Source organism: Neomonachus schauinslandi, chromosome 4 (assembly GCF_002201575.2).
Source record: "Neomonachus schauinslandi chromosome 4, ASM220157v2, whole genome shotgun sequence".
Classification (NCBI taxonomy): Eukaryota; Metazoa; Chordata; class Mammalia; order Carnivora; family Phocidae; genus Neomonachus; species Neomonachus schauinslandi.
In genome coordinates this window covers 114,517,859-114,532,877 of record NC_058406.1, presented here as the reverse complement: position 1 = coordinate 114,532,877, position 15,019 = coordinate 114,517,859, and the positions used below count along the sequence as shown (strand labels likewise).

The window sequence follows — 15,019 nt, the reverse complement described above, 5'->3', positions numbered from 1 at the left end:
ACTAGCATAAGGTGGAATTGTACTAGTATTTTTCAGAGAGCTTGAAACTGATCAAATAAGAAAGCAGAGGTTTTTATCCAAGATGAGAGCTATTAGAAGATTTTTTTTTTATTTTAGCCAAGTTTTAGTGAAAAGTTCTTCCCAGTAAAAGCAAAACCAAAATGAGCACAAAAAAGAGACTGTTTCTGTTTAAAAGAAAAAGAAACTTAAATGGATTGGTTAAATTATTCCCCGAATCATTTAGCCAACATGACTTTTAAATTATATCACCCAAAATATTTTGAGTATTAATGCCATGCGTCCGTTATAAAGGACTTTGACTGGATAGCAGTCCTTGCTCTTACCTATATTCTCTCATTTCATTCTTACCACAGTCTTGTGAGATAGGAAGTGCAGGCATGTGTATTCAAGGAGCAGTTATGATTTCAGAAACTGGAATTCTGTGACTTTTGTATAAGTAAGTCTTTAGAATGGGCGGGCCATGTAAGCTAGTTATTGATACGTTAATTTGCTAGCGTAAGCCTAAATTACATCCAGATTAGAATTTATGTATTTATTTAAAAAGAAAAACAATTTGTAAAAATAAAATTTTCAGTCATAAAGTTACTAACTCAAGTTAGGACATGCTACGTGTCTACTTATCTTTTTTTTTAAGATTTTATTTATCTGTCAGAGAGAGAGAGAGAGCACCAGCAGGGGGATCAGCAGGCAGAGGCAGAGGGAGGGAGAAGCAGACTTCCTGCTGAGCAGGGAGCCCGATGCGATGAGCGACTCAATCCCAGGACTCTGGGATCATGACCTGAGCTGAAGGCAGAGAGCTTATCCATCTGAGCCACCCAGGCATCCCTGTCTACTTATATGTAAGCCATGGATTAGGAATTGAGGGGAAAGTAAAGTTTGCTAAGTTTAAGGAGATTTTTAAAAGTATAAACCTAAACTTTGTTTTATAGGATTTAATGATCTCACTAAGTGTAGTTTTGTCAGTTTTTGCTTCAAAACACATTTACAGCAAAACCATCCCCTCTCAGAATAAGTGTCTCTTTTTGAATTTTTGGATGGTTTTCGTTCAATAAACAATGTAATTCTTTATTGTGACTATTGAAAATAGTGTTTAGTTAATTTCACATATTAGGCTTCCGAGATAGAAATGTCACTGATGATCTTAGCACTCAGGAGAACTGAAAGAATCTAATGCAGTATATGGTATCATCCCAAGTTCTCCAAAATTCCAAGTTAAGTTCCAGATCCCTATTTTGTTATTTGTGTACTTAACCTCCACAGATTTAGGGGATTTGGAGACATACCCCACATTTGACTGTGCATGTGTTTTACTTTGGCCAGTCCCTGCAAAGCTTTTCTCTCACACCTGTCCGCATCTTAACCTGTCCAATAAGTCCCATCACAGACCATCTTCTTTTTGAAGTTTCTTTATTCTCCAAATGAGAGCCAGAAGTAAGAAGAGTACTTCCCGCCCCTTGTAGGGTACTTGTATTTGCCTTCTACCTTTTCCTTGTCTTTCTTTTATGCCTTGTGGATGTTAGGTTGATGTATGAAAGAGAACACAAAGCAGCATATCTTAAAATGCGAAACGAATGGTACTGACAGTAAAAATGACAGGTATTCCAGGGCTGGAGAGGTGAACTTGAGGTGGGCTTTGAACAGGTGTGAGTTAAGAATGGGCAGAAAGAAGGGAGGGCCTTAGGTGAAATGAATGGTTTCAGCAGAGGTGAGGAGGCAGAAATGTGCTTATTGTCCTGGGCCACCAGGAATACCAGTCTGACGGTAAAGGAGGGTTTGTTGCGGGGAGCACAAGGTGAGACTAGAAAGGTATGCTGAGGCCTGACTCTGAGCAGCCTTGATTGCCAGCCCAAGGAGTTTGCACACTGTGCTGTGGAAGGCACTGTAGCTTTTTGAGCAGGGAAGGATGAGTTACAAAAGTGAAGTCGACTCAGAATCCAGAGTAAATTGAGCCCATGGGTGTGAGACAAGAGTTACCGAAATGTTACTATAATCCAGATCTGAAGCAGTGGTCCACTGCCGTGCACGTGACTCTGTTCCTTATCACTGCTAGTCCCTTCCTCACCGGCGAGTTCTAGACATACATTTTCAAGGGCCTCTTTTGACATGGTTGCCTGGATGGAAGGCTGGCATCTCAAACTCTCAATGTCCCTAAAACCAGCAGTTCAGACTTTAGTAGTTTTATTAATGGCCCTTCCATTCCCTCAGGTCCCTGGGCACAAAGCCACCTTGTCTATATTCAGTTGGAACTTCTGATGTGAGTCTAGTACGTCCATTGTAGAGACGTGAAACAGAGGGGACATACAGAGGAAGTAGTTTGATAGCAGTAGGTTACTCCCTCCGCAGAGGAGGTGGTCCTAGAGCAGCAGGTGGGAGGGGTGACTGTTCTGGGCATGTGGCATATGCTGGGCCCTCACCTGGAACTGGAGTCTAGGGTGTCAGGGGTGAACAGAATGATGGTAGGTGAGGCTGGAAAGGGAGACTGGGACCAGGATGTATCGGATCTTGAATGCCACACCGAAGGATTTTTATGCTGTTGCAAATGAGACACCCCACCCCCACCCCCCCAGATTCACAGTTGGGTCTTTAGTGATACAGAGCCAGTCTTTTAGCTGTGGATCTCTTCTTTGTTCCTTTGCTCAGTCCTCTCCTCACTGATTCTCAGCCCTCACCTCCTCATTCCCCCACCCTCACACCCAGTGGCCTGCCCAGTTCTCAGAAGAAGATGGGGGCCACCACCAGAGCCCCCCGCCTAGCTCCTCCTTCACCTCTTGCTCTTCCAGAATAGTGGGCCACCTCCTGTGGGTCGGACAAGGCTTCAGAGGAGCTTAGGGAGTCTGTCTAGGGGAGGCTGGGCCTCATGGCCTTGGGAGGCGTGGATCAGTTGGCTGGAGCCAACTGGGTTACTGCTCACCCCTCGCATCCTGGTTATTTCCCATCTCTTCCTGTCTACCTGCAAAGATGCTTCAGTATTCCCCTGTCAGAAACAAAATACTGTAGAAGACCTTTGCCTTCATCCCTCCACTGCATATCTTCTCTTTCTTCCCAGCGGTGCCATCCAGCAATAGCCCATCAGTAGTAGCGTCTTTGCATTTTATTCCCACTGGGCTTTTCTGCAGGGCTTCACGGGCTCCTGAGAGCTCCCTCCTGTCCCGCTCTTCTGGCCCTGCTGCTCCTGCTCTAACAGTTCCTGTGCACCTTCCCTCAATGGGGCCCATTCTTCTCCCAGTTCGCCATTTCCTAGGGTTCCTGGGTCCTCCCCTCCCCTCGGCGTACGCCTTCCTGAGCACCGGCGTCCGCTCCTACTGTACCTGTGCCTGGCAGCCTTGTGCTAAGACAGCCTCAGTCTCTGCCCACCTCCGGGGCCTCTGCGCCTGTGTTTCTCTTTACACAAATGTCTCCATGTCTGTGGTAGGACACTCTTCCTCACATCTCTTACTCCACGAGAAGGCTTGACAGAGGGCCTCCCATGGACCAGACACTAAGCCAGAGTGAATGAAGGCAACGGTAGACAGAATTCTCTCAGCCCATGGCAGGTGGTATGAAGGAAATAAGGAATACGAGGATGAAGAATTGGGGGCCTGGGGGGAGAAGGGACCCTTAGAGACAGTGCTCAGAGAGGACGTGTTGATAAAGGAACCTTTGTGACGAGGCCTAACTGATGAGAAGGAGCAAACCAGGAACAACCTGGGAGGGGCACTTCCAGAGAAGACCCTGATGGAGGGGGAGCCCAGCCGGGCAGAGGCAGCGAGGTGGGGGAGGAGGCCAGAGAGCCACTCTGCAGGACCGTCTCGTGCCCTCTTTGGGGACAGCTGGCCCACACTGTGCTTAGAACTCCTGAGCCACCGCATGGGTTGCCCTTTGCCAGCTGGCTCCCACCTCGGGCCTCATCCTCATTCATGACCGCCCCTTCCTTGTAGCCAAAGGGCCTGGGGTGCGGTGGTTATCCCCTCCCTGGTGTCCTTAAGAATGCAGCTCCTGGGGACTAGCGACCTCCTAGCTCACACCTTCCTCACCTCTTCCCTTCCCTGCTCCTCTGGAGCTTGGTTGCTGGGTGTGTCCCAGAGCATGTCCCCAGCCTGCCTGTCTCACGGTTGGGGTGACACCTCTGTGCTTGCACAGCCGATTCCATTCCCTGCTCTCAGGCACTCCTCCCATCCTGCTCATGTCCAGCTTCCTCACTAGACTGAGCCCGACCTCTTCCCTCTTTCTCTCTCTGGAACCAGGCACACAGTAAGTATCTGGGGAGGTGCGCTCTGCCCTCAGGGCCAGACTCAAGGGTTGGCTGTGGTGGAGGGAAGCTGGAGGAAGCTTGGAGCAGTGGCTAGGTGCTGTGTGATGAGAGTCCTCCCAGAGGGTGTCCTAGGACAGCATCGAGGAGAAGAATGGCGACAGCACTGGGCCCATAGAAAGGTCAGCAAGAAGAGACCTGGGTGTCACCCTCAAGAGTGGGAGCCAGTCTCTTGTTAACTGTGAAGTGCAGGACAGCAAGTTTGGGAGGTAAGGAGGTGGCTTGTTTCATCTCTGCTGCCCCCCACCCACTCCATAGACCCCTTCCTTCTCAACCTGAGCCCTCCCCACGACAGGTAGAAGCCCCTTCCTTGCCCTCAGCAAGCCTTGCAATGGGGCTATGGAGCCAAGTACACACACCCCAAGGAAAGACGGACAGACAGACATGCTTATGGTGGGAGAGGACACACACACACACACCTCCAGAGGCCCAGAGAGAGAGGGACTCATAGACATACAGACTGAACACAGTGGGGAGAGGAGACCTGTACACCCAGCGATGCTATGTCTATGTATATATGTGTGAATTATCGTTCGCACTTCAGGGGAGGAAGAGAGAGAGAGAGAAAGCACATTCAGCTCATACCCAGAGAGGGGAGAGAGACAGAAGCTCTGTGTCTGTCTCACCCCTGCCTGGGGGACACCGATAACTGGATGAGGGGAGAGTGGCACACATCCAGAAGGTGAAAGAAGGTGGAAGGGGTGGGGAGAGAGAGAGACAGATTCCAGGATGGGGCAGGGGGGAGACACACACACCTAGAAAGGTGGGGGACAGTAGACATAGGAGCATGGGGGTAGAGACACTCACCTTGTGGGGGCAGGAAAGACACACACATACCTCCGGAAGGTGGGAGAGAGAGTTACACTCATACCAGGATGTGACGGGAGACACTTGCACACACACATACCCAGAAGGTTGTGAGAGGCACACTCCCACTAGGCACACTCATGCTGGGATGGGGAGGGGGAGGCACCCTCATGCCCAGAAGGAGCTAGACACACAACAGGCCTCCAAAGAGTAGGAGCGACACCCCCCAGAGTCAGAGGAGACACCACATACACATACCTTCAGTAGGAGAGAGAAACAGACTCCCAGAGGGCAGAGAAGGACATGCACACACACACACACGCCTAGGGATGCACAAACACACATACCCGAGGTGGGAGAGAGGAGTAGGCACACATACCAGGGGAGAGGAGCGAGATCTATATACCCCAAGCTGGGAAAGCAGAACAACAGAGAAATTCAGAATAGAGTCGGCACACTTGTGCACACACATGCGTGTGTGCTCACACACACAGACACCCATAGAGGAAGCCACATATACGCATACGAGGAGGGCAGAGAGGCCGACATGCAGAAGGAGGGAGGGGGGTCCACACAGATGGGATGGTACACAGGGCAGTGAGAGGAGACACGATAGGGGAGACCCCCATCCTGCCTGAGAAGACAAGAGAGAGACACAGCCTACCCACACTCTTGGTGTTTGCATGACCACCCCAGAGACTCAGGGTTGGGAAGTACTTACTGTGCTCTCAGTTCTGCGGAGTAATATGTTCTGACATCTGCACTGGGCTTTCCCAGAGGGCGAATCTGCAAATGGGCATAATCACTTGACTGCCGAGGGTACCCTAAACTCCAGTCTGTCCCCTTCAGGTCACACATCTCCAGAAAGGTCACACCTTATTCCTTTCACCCCAATTAAAATACTAAAAAGGTACTGGACATTCACATAGACATGTTTTGTTTTTTTCTGAGTGTAACATAGCTGTTAATCACAACCATCGTAGGACTCCTTTTTGAGGCCAGCCATCTTCAGTAGACTTCAGGATCATTTAGTTCAGCCCGTACCATGGGTTGTTACCTGAAGCACTACCTGGAACCCACCATACCCCTGGCTCCTTCAAGTCCTTCAGCTTGGGATTCTCTTTTCCCACTCTCATTAGACAGCGTCCTTTCAGGCCTGACTCAGTGGTTCTTCTGTGCCCCAGAGTCCTGTGTTAGTGCTTGTGTTCTAGTCCCTAGCACACAGCTTGCTTTGACTTCCAGTCTGGAATACCCTCCTCCCCTGCTCAATGAAGCTAGGTCTTCCTTCTCCAAATAGCTTCATACAGCAAGTACTTGGCAAGTTTTGTGAGGCTTGAGCTGTGGTAACATTTGGAAGTGGAGTCCTGTGTTCTCATCTAACCCAGAGCTCTTGGGGGTTGCCTCCCCGCCCCCGACCTGCTTGCACTGTCCCTCGTCCGCCCACAGGAAGCCAGGCACTCCAAACTTCAGGACCTCTTGCTTCCTTGGAGCCAGGCTGAGAGGGCTGCAGGCAGGGGAGCCTATACATCCTTTCCCCGGCTGCTGGCAATGGCTCTGGGCCTCCTTGTGGCTGTCATCCGCTTCACCCATCCCTAGACTCTGAAGCTGGATCTCATCATGGCTGCACCACTGCCAGCCCCCCGCCACCCCCGTCCCCTCTCTCCCTGTGCGTGCTCACCCCTGTGCTTCTCTAGCCTCGTGGCAGGTGTCCCCCGGCAGGCTGGTTAGCTACGTGGGGAATGCAGTGGTAGCCAGGCGGCCCCGCTGCAGACCTCGTGAATTGGGAAGGTAGCTCACTTGGAGCAACACTATCCCCTGACACTAGGAAGTGCTTACTCTGTGCTTGCTGCCCAGCACGCTTACACATAGGCACTTTTTTAATGCTCGTAACAACTCCGTAAGGTAGGTACTGTGCTTATCCCTCATACACAGAGGAAGATAATGAGGCTCAGAGAAGTTAAGTAAGTATTAAATGAGATGATGCACAAACAAAATTCTCAGCATAATACCTGGTTCATGTAAGTGCTCAAATGGCTTTTGTTGTCTAAGCAACCTTGTCCACTCTGTTCTGTGAAATTCAAGCTAATAATGATGACAATGATAATAGTTCTCATAGAACTAGGATCTCTAATAATCTATTAGTAGACTAATATCAATCTATTAATTTTTTCCTTTATTCTAGTATATAATAAAAAATATCTAATATTTTATGTTCTGATGATTAATACTAATCTATTAATAGTTAATAGTGAGATTAATAGAATCTATAATAGACATTAGATAATGTCCCAAGTTCACTGAGGAAATTGGGTCTATCACATATGCCCTATCTACAGTCTGTCCCCTGACCACAAACCTAATTTGCACTGTATCCCTTTGTTTTCTCGGCTGCTGGGAAGCTCTGCTCTCCCACCATCTCTTTTCCTGTCCCATGGAATATGGAAACATGTACACTGCATTGACTATTTTTTTTCAGCCAGTAGACATGTTCAAGGCTATCCAGACCAAAGCAGCTTGAACCCCTCACTTGACTCTACCACTCTGTCTGGACTTCCTCTTTCTTCCTCAGACTGTCACATCTTCGCCTCCTTTCCCAGACCTTGCCAGCCTGGCTTCCGTGTGCATGCGTGCGTGCGTGTGCATGCATGCACGCACACACACACCTGCCCAACAGAAGCTTTCCCCTGGTGCCTGGTCTGTCTGCTCCATGACACAGGGCCCTTCTCCTGTGGTGTGCCATTGCCTCCACGAGCTGCCATATTCATCCACCCCCCAGCCTGACACAGTTCTCTGGTCCTGCTAGACCAATCTATTCTCCTCCCTTATTAGAGTTTAAAATTACCCAGTCGTTGTATGCTAAGTGAGTACTTGGAAGCCTAAATGTTAAAAACCCTCTCCCAGAATACTTATTTCTAAAAAAGTAATTGATATAATTGAAAGGCCGTGACTACTAAAGATATTTGTTATGGTGTTACTTTTACATACAAGTACCTGCTTGGCTTCAGCAGAGTAGCATCCATCGGTTGATTGGCCTGTGGCCTTTGTAGCATGGTCAGGGCTTTAGAAATGATCACGTGCATTCCTTAATTCACAGAAGTTGTGTCATAAACTACATGCAAATAATTTCTGACTTTGTCACCGTCCACCAGTTTTTACTGAGCACCCATGGTTTGTAATATACCACATATAGGGGTTATGTGTAGTGCCGCCTTGAGAGATTTTTAAAGAACTTTTTATTGTAGAATATTTCAGAGATACACAAAAGCACAGAGGATACTAGAAGGATCTTCATATACCTATAGCCAGTTTCAGTAGTTACCACCTCAGTAGCCAGTCATATTTTGTCTGTCCCCCTACCCATGTGCATCTCTTCTGTGGACTACTTTGATGCGAAATTATTTCATATCATTACATATTTTTAGTGTGTATGTCTAAAACATACAGACCCTTTCTATAATCACAATATGATCATCACACCTCAAAAGAACAGTAATGTCTTAATATCACCAAATAGTTAATGTTCAAATATCTACAGTTGTCTTAGTGTTTTTAACAGTTTGCAGGACCCATATGGCCCGTATCTGCAGGTAGCTGATAATATCTTTTAAATCTTTTCTGACCTACTGGTAACCCCTTCCCTTTGTTCCCCCTTAAAATTTATTTGTTTAAGAAGTGGGGTCTTTTTGGTTTGGTTTAGTTTGGTTCTGTAGAGTTTCCCACAAGTCTGTTTCTTGCTGGTTGCATCTGTGTACAATTGTTTGACAGGCTTCTGTGGCCCCTCATTTGATGAAAGATTCAGGTTCCGCTCTTACTTCCAAACATGTTGGAGTCTCCTAGAAAGAAAAGTTGGAAAGACTGAATTTGTGGAAGAAGTAAATACTGAGTTAAGTACCATAAGCGAGAAGAATAACATCAATACGCATATAGTAAATATGGATATATGATACTGTGTTTCTGGTATAATATTAAAGTTCACATCATCAAAAGTATGTTAAATACAAACAGGCATTTTTTTTCCTTTAAACTGCCTGGGTAACACCCAATGGAATATTACTCAGCCATCAAAAAATGAAATCTTAACATTTGCAACGATGTGGATGGAAGTAGAGGGTATTATGCTAAGTGAAATAAATCAGTCAGATTTCACTCATACGTGGAATTTAAGAAATAGAGGATCATAGGGGAAGGGAGGGAAAAATAAAATAAGACAAAATCAGAGAGGGAGACAAATCATAAGACACTCTTAACTAAAGGGAACAAAATGAGGGTTGCTGGAGGGGGGATGGGTGGGGGAATGGGGTAACTGGGTGATAGGCATTAAGGAGGGCACTTGATGTAATGAGCACTGGGTGTTATATGCAGCTGATGAATCACTGACCTCTATCTCTGAAACTAATAATACACTATATATTATCGCTTCTCGGCCTTTTGGCTAAGATCAAGTGTAATACACTATATATTAATTAAATTTAAAAATTAAATTAAAAAAATAAACTACCTAGGTAATATCTTTGTAAACCAAATTGAGATCTTTGTTTTGTGTCCTACTTTTTGAAAACCTAACATTGTGTAAATGTTGTTTGCCATGTACTTTTATGTTACTTCTACCTATTCCTCAAAAACTAGACTACTTGTGAATGAGCACCGTGATGTATTTAGCCTTCTCCCGTTAATGGCTGTGTAGCTTTTTCCAGTCTTTACATAAGCAGTGATGAATGGCCTGGTGCATAAATCTTTATGTGCATCTTGGGTTATTTGCTGCAGATAAATTCTTAGGTGTGAAATGGGTGGAGAGAATGATAAATCCTTCCCTGGCTTGGCAGTTGAGTGGCCACTTTGACCCCCGGGAGGACTTGAGTCACTAGGAGTACGTGGGCATGCCCATTTCCTTAACCCTCCCCGACGTGGGGCATGACCATTTAAAAACCCTTGCTACTGTCTATGCTTTTTGCTTTCTCTTGTACATACTTCTCTTTCATATGTTTTCCCTCCTGAGCTGTACCCTTCCGCTGCCATCATTACATTTGCCCTCGACACCTGAGGCTGCTCATCTTCCCTGCACCAGAACTCTTAGCCTCGTTTTGCCTGAGAGTTTGGCACTAGGTGAGGGAGGGCGCACGGTGCTGCCTCTGTCATAAAGTGCATGAAGTGTGTGGATTTGTAACCTCTGCTTTGGCTCTTCAGATCCTTGTTCCTCCTTTCTGTTTTTTCTCCCGGTGTCAGATCATTGATATTGCAGGACAAGTGGAAGATTGCTGTAGAATCAAACTACAAGTTCATGTTACCGTGGGGGGAAAACACTTACCTGCCACGTTCTGAACTAACCAGAATTTTCAAAGCAAATAAATTAAGGAAGTAATTACTCACATTTTCTAATTCCTTTTTTAAAAAAAAATAAGGATTCAAATTGGCACCTCTTTTGGTTCCTTTAAGCATTACCTGGGGGGATGTCAGTTGAGAAATCTAAAAATTAGGAAGGTTCAAATGTCACAATCAAGATTCTCTGACACTATCATGCAAACTAAAAGTACCTCACGTTTGCATTCTGCTTTCCAGAGTGTCATCGTCACTTCAGCCTACTCACCTCTGTGCATCTGAACCCCAGAGTGAGCCTTGCCAACCACAGCTTGTGTCCTTCCACTCCACTTACTGCCTTGCTCTGCTGGACATGCTGGTCTCTCACTATTGACGCTCTCGGCCTCTCCTTTTCCCTTGGCGTGTCTTCGTGTGCTCTCTGCCACCCCAGCTTGCTCTCACTAGTGCTCTAGAATATTCCACTGCATTGACTGCCCTCTTTCCCATCTTACTACTCCCAACGCTGGAAGAATCCTTGCTTTTTCTTTCCTTGGGCTTCCAGGTGACTGGGACAGCCACATCACCAGATGCTTTAGAAACAGCATGTGTAAAGTGGTCCTGAAATGACAGCTAGAGTCCAAGGCCTGTCATGATTTGGTCCCAGGTTACCCTCTGGTTCCCTTCCCATTTATACCCCCACAGCACCAACCTGAAGTTCCTCAGGCTCATCAGTCTGGGGTTCATATGCCTGCCCTCGCTCACACCATTTCCTCTGCTGGAATTTTCTTACCTCCTTTTGCCCACTTGGCCAGTGCCAGTTCATCCTTGAAAATTGTGCTCAGGTATCCCCTCCTGTGTGAGGCAATGTTAATTTCTGTCTTCTCTGTCCTCTGCCTGTGTGTTGAGGGCCTTTGGTCAGCATCTGCACATAGCCTGTCCTCCTGTACCTACTCTTGTGCTCTGGGTCCCGTCCCTACTAATTCATTGTCCTTTCTGTGCCTGAACCTATCAGCATGTAAACATGCCAAGCCTCTGCCATCTTAAAAACAAACACAGGGACAGAAAGCTCTCTCTTTTCTATACCTTCCCCTTCAGCTGATACCATTTCTCGAAAGAGCTTCGAGCCTCAGGTTTCTCACATGGCACTCCTTCCTCAGCCTCAGCATTCCATGCTCATGCCTCCATCCCCTGACACAGTTCTTTCCAGGATTACCAAAAGCATACATGTCTCCAAAGCAAAAGGGAGTAGAATTTAGTTCTTATTGTGACCACCGTTTCCATGAAATTCTCTCTGCCTTTTGCTTTTCTGACTGTACAGCGGCCTGGTTTTTCCCCCATTCCGTGGCCTTCCTTCTCCCCTTACACTGGCCCGTCTGCTCTGTCCATTCTGCAGGTAGCAGAGTTCCTCCGTTTGCCCCTCTCCACACTCCTTCCGCCAAACACCTATGTGTCGTGAGCGGTCTGGCTCCTGTGTCTCTGTCACAGGCCACTGTCCGCTCTCATCCTTGCCCTGCTTTTCAAAGCCTGTGCTGGTTCTCCCTTGTCTGTTAAGGGACGCTGCTATTGGGGGTCTTCATGTTATTGGCGTTCCTCAACATTTAGTAAAACTCTTGAGTGCCACTGGCTATGGCATGTGCTTTGCATGTGATAGCAGATGCCTAAGCTATCCCTTGTAGCAACCTCTAGGGTTTAATGATTTCCCTTTTCAGCTGAGGAAACCCAGGCTGCAAAAAATTAAATCATTTTTTACCCACAGAATCGCAGCTGGTCCACTTGGCCCCAGAACCCCCAGACAAGATTGCTTTCACAGGCACAAATGAGTGTGACCTCGTCACAGAAGTGCCTTTTCCTTGGTGCTCAGCTTCCTTCAGCCTCCTGGTCCCTCTCAGCCTGCTACTCAGCGTTAGCCACCATCCATCCTGCCATAGTCCACACGCTGTGCAAGCTGCCCCCGTCCCTCCTCCCTCGGGGGCTGCACGCCACTCCCCAGCCCCCCCCGCCACAGGTCCGTGACTTCTCTCTCCCTACTCGCCATTCACTTGTCTCTTCCTTCCCAAACTTTCACCTCCAAAGCTTGAATGAATCTTTTATCTCTAGGAATTCCCATTATTCTTTTTTAAATTTTTTTTAAAGATTTTATTCATTTATTTGACAGAGAGAGACACAGCGAGAGAGAGAGAGCACAAGCAAGGGGAGTGGGAGAGGGAGAAGCAGGCTTCCTGCTGAGCAGGGAGCCCCATGTGGGGCTCGATCCCAGGACCCTGGGATCATGACCTGAGCCGAAGGCAGACGCTTAACGACTGAGCCACCCAGGCGCCCCGGAATTCCCATTATGCTTAATCTACACTTATTTTAGGGCGTTTTCTAACTTCTATTTTGTGTTACCAGTAATTATAAATATTCTTTTGAGATATCTCCCCTTCTAGATTACACACTTCTTGGTGGTAGGACCAGTGACTGATTCATCTTTTTGTTTTCCATGATAGTTGAATTAAAAAATGGAGAGCTATTTATCCAAAACTTTATTCTTAGAGCCCATTACCTCCCAGGTAGGGAGACCGTAATGGTATATTGAGGAAGACGAACTTGCTAGACATGACCACAAGATGGCACAGTAACTGCAGTGTCCTGGTATCTGTTGAGGGTGGGCCAAGAGAGGAAAGAGAACAAGGTGTTCTTGATTGCTGGATACTCAAGGGAAAGCCAAGAGAATTTTCAAATTTAAAGTAGTCAATTCCTAATCATTCACAAAGGTAATCGAGTAGGTTGGGCAACTCTTTTCTTCCCCAGATCCTTCAGCCAATAGAATGGAAACCTTCCCTCCCTCCCTCTTTTCTCATCCTCCTCCTATTCCTTCAACAAATATTTGAGTGCCTCTATGTGCATCCGCTGTTCTAGATATTAGGAACACAGAAATGAACAGTAAAAAGCAAGATCTCTGCTGTGATGGAGTGGATTCTCTAGTCTTTGCTGAGATTCAGTGGACAATATTGGAGACAGACCCAAGAGTTTCCTTGCTGTTTTTGTTTGTTTTTGTTACTTCTAGTCACTTTTCCTTTTGCCCAGCACAGATTGATCTGTAGCTTTGTGCTATCCAAATGAGTTTCAGTTTAAAATGCAAAAGGACCACCAGTCAGTGTATTGTTATGACCAGTTTTGTTTTAGCCATTTTCTGTGGCCTTCTATCTTGATTAAGGTATCCCAGTTAATCAAGAATTGACTGTTCTCTTTGCAATTAGAGATACTGAGGCTCAGAAAGGTCAAAACATGCATATTGCATAGGTAAATACGTGGAAAAATACATACTCAGTTTTCTGTATCATTCATTACCTCAAGATCAATGCCAGTCAGATTCTTCAAAACAAAAGAAGACAAGTCCCATATTGTGGCAGGTACCTATAGACAAATTTGACTTAAACTGTGTTGTTGCCAAAGGTAAAGGTTTGCCAGGGAGGACCCAGTGCAAATTTATTTAGTTCAAATTGCATCTAGTGTTTAGAAACATTCCTTCTGCAAGGGGAAAGCAAGAGTGTAAAAGTAATACAAGTATGATCATTTGGAAATCTCGGAAATCACACACACTGCTTGTTTTAAAACTGTGAGAAGAGCTGCTACAGCAGCCTTCTTTGTGGTGTGTCGTAGTTGAGCACTGGTTTTTCCCCAGTATTGGATCTCCATCACCTCCGTGCGCCTTCCCTCCATACCCAATCCCTCCACCAGTCTGGCTCTGCAAGACGGGATTCATTTTCACACTCTTCTTGCCACCCCTTGCTTCAGTTTCAGGAGGATGAGGGTAGGGGATTAATCTGAGATGTTATGTGAAAGAGACATTCCCATGATGTAGAAGTCAGTGTGGAATTTTGGTTTATTTTTCCTGTACTTCGATGGAGTATGTTTTTCCCCTAACATATAGCTGTTTTCTCTGATTTTTAGTAATCTTACTATTTTTGGAGATGCAGTATAATCTTTTCCCACAGTTAAGCTGCAGGCAGGGGTCAGTCCATCCCTCGATGGTCGTAATCACATATTACCGAATTACCATTCAGTAAAACACGCAAAATCACTGTTGGCTGCATGTGGATAGGTTTTGTTTTAGCTGTGATTTGGGGTTATCTGCGACTTTGACCGCCATAAAATTTAAGGTACACACACCACCTATGTCACAGAGATGAGAAGATCAAAAGTATACTACTTACCAAGCGTCACTCTTAATATTCATCTTGCATCACACATGCGCGCCGTCTTCTTTACGTGGAGTATTGCCATTGTTTGTCCTTCAAAGATTCTGTTGGCTGTGATTCTATAGGAGACTGTGCCAGGAAAAACAAAATCCAAACCCCTTATTTTTAAGTGCACACCAGGCCATTTGGGGGTGGCACTTATTTCTGAGTAACACACTGAGTATAATAGCTTTGCAATTTGAACCCCCAGAACTATGCCAGAGACTGGACATACACGACCCTGTTTACTTTTCACCACAAGGTAAGTATCTATTCCCGTCTTGCAGAGGAAAATGCTGAACAGAGATGAAATTGCCCAAAGTTGCGCTTACAGTAAGGCTTGGGCAGGATTCAAACACTGTTCTGATTCCCAAAAAGCAAGTCTGTT

At 46.3% G+C, this 15,019-nt stretch overlaps 1 pseudogene; it reads left to right on the top strand.

Annotated features, from left to right (window-relative positions):
* The first annotated feature begins 9,528 nt into the window (after positions 1 to 9,528).
* Positions 9,529 to 9,678, top strand: LOC123324813 (annotated as a pseudogene).
* Positions 9,679 to 15,019: the final 5,341 nt, after the last annotated feature.